The sequence below is a fragment of the Sciurus carolinensis genome, unplaced genomic scaffold (genome assembly GCF_902686445.1).
Source record: "Sciurus carolinensis unplaced genomic scaffold, mSciCar1.2, whole genome shotgun sequence".
Classification (NCBI taxonomy): Eukaryota; Metazoa; Chordata; class Mammalia; order Rodentia; family Sciuridae; genus Sciurus; species Sciurus carolinensis.
In genome coordinates, this window is record NW_025920179.1 from 178,441 (window position 1) to 182,901 (window position 4,461).

Below are 4,461 nucleotides of genomic sequence, written 5' to 3' on the forward strand. Positions count from 1 at the left end.
TATCACCTCCCAGCCTTCAGAAGCCTGAAATCTTGGAGGAACTTGATAATGCAGTGCTTCTGAAGAAATCTGTCCCTAACCAGCTACTCGTTCCAGGGCTTGGAGCTGGCACTTTGTGGAAAGGCTCTCACTGGGCAGCCTGCTCCAAGAAGCTGGCCATGAAAGGAGGCTGCCACCAGAGGGAGCAAGGGTGCTTTGGGAAGTCCCTGGCTGCCCTGCCCTGGTCCCTGATCCTGCCTGTGGGCCTGGGCCCACTGCTGAGTCTGGGACTTGGAGCTGACTCTGTGCAGAAAGGCTCTCACTGGGCGGCCTGTTCCGAGAAGCTGGCTGTGGAAGGATTCTGCCACCATAGGGAGTAGGGCTGCTTGGGGAAGTCCCTGGCTGCCCTTCCCTGGTCCCTGAAGCCACCTTCAGGCCTGGGTCCACTGCTGGGTCTGGGGCTTGGAGCTGGTTCTGTGCAGAAAGTCTCGAAGAAGCTGGCCATGGAAGGAGCCTGTGGCTGGAGCGAGCAGGGTTGTTTGGAGAAGTCTCTGGGTTCTGTGCCCTGGTCCCAGAAGATGTCTGTGGGCCGGAGCTCACCACTTGCTCTGGGACTTGGAGCTGGCTCTGTGCAGAAAGGCTCTCACTGTGCTGCCTGCTCTGAGAAGCTGGCCATGAAAGGAGCCTGCCACTGGCGGGAGCAGGGCTGCTTGGGGAAGTCCCTGGCTGGCCTGCCCTTTTCCCTGAAGCCACCTGCAGGCCTGAACCCACCACTGGATCCGGGGCTTGGAGCTGCCTCTGTGCAGAAAGGCTCCAAGAAGCTGGCCGTGGAAGGAGCCTGCTGCCAGAGGAAGCAGGGCTGCTTGGAGAAGTCTCTGGCTGCCCTAATCTAGTCCCAGAGTCTGCCTGAGGGCCGGAGCTCACCACTGGCTCTGGGACTTGTAGCTGGCTCTGTGCAGAAAGGCTCTCACTGGGCAGCCAATTCCGAGAAGCTGGCCATGTAAGGAGTCCACCACTGGAGGAAGCATGGCTGCCTGGGGAAGACTCTTGCTGCCCTGCCCTGCTCTGAGAAACCGCCCCTGTCCAAGCCTGCCACCTGGGCTGAGCTTCACCTGGTGGGGGAGACTCACCCCATGGCTCTATATTATTCCAAGTGTCTCAATGCCTCCCCTTCTTGAATCCTGGGTTCTGGAGCGACAGGAGATGCAGTCACCCTCTATTCTGCCATCTTGGATCCTAAAAATATTTTTATGTGTCATGATTCTGAAGATGCCAAAATAAAATTTTCAAATCATTTTAAGATATTTTGGTGATTTGGATCTGATTTGTGTGTGTGTGTGTGTGTGTGTGTGTGTGTGTGTGTGTGTGTATGCCAGGGATTGAGCCCAGAACAAGAAAGCTATATTACCCAGCATGTTTTCTTTTATTTTGAGACAGGGTCTTGCTAGGTGTCTTAGAACCCTGGTAAGTTGTTGAGGATGGCCTCAAACTTGCAATCTCTCTGTTCCAGCCTCCTAAATCACAACCTTGTGATCTATCCAAAAAACATAGGAATTCTTCTTATGGATTCTGGTAAGTAGCAATCTGTACTGCTGAGCATTTCAAGGGTATGTTGCCTTAGACAGCAACAGTCTCTTACTGAATAAAGTATTTTATAAGGGGTTACAATGTCAAATTCCAATTGTAGGAAAATACTTGAAAATTTTCTGGCCTTCTTGATGCATGCCATGAAAATGAAGGCATTCTAGTATTCTTAATTACTAAAAGATAAAGGTATTAAAGTTGCATTTCTATGTAGATGGCAGATTTATATGTCACTGAATATTCAAAAGATATATTGTGGGAAATTTACAATGTTATATATCTTCTATTCTACTGCTTCATAATAACATTTCTCCTGTCTGGTAATTTTGCCTTCAAAAGTGTGATCCAAACAAACTGCTGAAAATTGAGAACTGGACCACATAATTTCATGAATGTTGTACTATGTATACCTTCTAACTGATGAAATCATCAAAATGCACAATGGCAGTGCCTATATGAATGATCATGTCCAACTATTTGAAATAATAGAATATTATGCCACAGGAATTGCAGAAAACAACAGTAGAGGGGAAGAGAAAGAGACACTAAAAGACTCTCCACAAAATACGTTCTAAAAACAGCATGAAGACATCTGAAAAGATGAGAATAGTACAAGTCACTGGGGAAATACAATTAAAAGTATTAGAAGATACCACCACCAATAAATGACACACACTCACATAAAACCCAGTAGTTACAAATACTGGTCAATTAAAAAGCACAGGAATTCTCTTGATTGTGACTGGGATGACAGATAAAGTCTTCTAGGAAAGGAGCACTATATTAATAATGATGCCATATAATCCAGTGGTCACACTTCTGTATTTTACCCAAATTGCAAAACTGTAGACACACTCTCACACACTCACATAGACTATATAAAAATATAGTCTGTGACAAAAATAAACACAGTTGAGGGACAAGCTGTAATTAAGCTAAATTTTGTTTACTATGGAAACAGATTTTGTGTAAATTCAAATAGACTATATAAGGCCATTTGGTAATTAAAATTCACTGAGAAAAACAAAACATGTTAAGCATGAGAAGAAAATGAAAATTGTACACTAGGAAAATCAACTAATCACTAAATAGGCAACAATGAAAGAACTGAAGACCATAAAGCATACAGCCTGTAGCAAACAAAGTAAAAATCATCGATGTACATTCTCATCAGCATTACTTTAACTGTAAGTAGTCCCACCATTCAAAGTTTAAGGCAAATGGTGAAAAAATGAATATAAAGTGGGATAGAAAACAACTGTAATCCAAGTTACTTGAGTGTTTGAGGAAGGACATTGCAAGTTTTCGGCTAACATCACCAACTTAATAATATCCTGTTTCAAATTAAAAATAAAACATTCACATATGTGGTGTTACACCCCGTATAGATTGATATCATGTATAACCACAAAAATGGCAAGCTATATTCCACGTATATTAAATATGTAAAATTATACCCTTCTGCCATGTATATCTGAAAAAAGTGTATTTTTAAAAAATCTAAAAAGGCCTGAGGGTATATCTCAGTAATAGAGAGATCTGGTTTTCATTGTTTGCATGTATTAAAAATACTTCATTGTATATATGGGATTCATTTTAGAATAAAAAGCACAAAAAGTGAGAATGAGTGTTACACAAAACTAACCAAAAGACCACTGGAATGCCTATGCAAATATCAGATAAAATACAGTGTGACACAAACTGCTAGATGAAGCAAAAGACATTATGTATAAATTGGTCAATCACTCAAAATGATATAATAGAGATAAATACATACATATTTAACCAGAGAATCTCAGAATATATACAGTGAAAACTATCTGAATTTGAGAAAGAATGAAAGAGATCTACAATAAAGATTACAGTGCAATAGCTGACTTTCAACAGTGGATACAATGACTAAGAGAGAACAATGCTTTTGGTTTTGGTTTTCTTTACATACATACATATATACATTTATGTACATACATGATAGACAAGTGTATTGTGAAATATTAAATTTACAAGGAGTACAAATTCCCATTCTTGTGGTTGTATCTGATGTGGAGTTAAACTAGTCATGTATTCACATATGAAATTAGGGAAATTATGTTTGATTCATTCTACTGTTTTTCATAATTTTATCTACTAACCTTCCCTTCATTCCCCTACATCAAATTCAATAAACTTCTTTTCTTTACTCTCCTTCTTATTGTGTGTTAGCATCTGTATATCAGAAAGAATTTATCAGCCTTTTATGGGGGATAATCTGGCTTAGTTCAATTAGCATGGCATCCTCCATTTCCATTCATTTACCATCAAATACCATAATTTTATTCCTTTTTTGTGGCTGAGTAATATTCCATTGTGTACATATACCACAATATATCCCCCCCCACATTCTTGAGCCTTTCAAATTGCTATAATTATAGGCAAGTTCTAGCATGTGCAGCTTTCAGTTATGTTAATTTAAAATTTATTTGTTCTTTTTAGCTATATATGACAGTAGAATGTTCTTTGACATATTTTATAGATACATGAAGTATAACTTCTCAGTTTTGTGGTTGCACATATTCTGCTGGTCATATATTCATATAGTAACAGGAAAGTAAGGTCTGACTCATTCTGTCTTTCCTATTTGAATCCCCTCTCCCTTCCCTTCACTCTCTTTTGTCTAATTGAAAGTATTTATTCTTCCCTGTCCCCCAATGTGTGTTATCATTCACATGTCAAAGAGAATATTTAGCCTTTGGTGTTTGGGATTTACTTTTTCACTTAGCAATATAGTCTTAACTTCTATCATTTTACCAGCAAATATAATTTTATTCATAATTCTGACTGAGTAATATTCTCTCATGTATATATACCACAATTTCTTTATCCATTCATTTGTTGATGGGCACTCAGTTTGGTTCAATA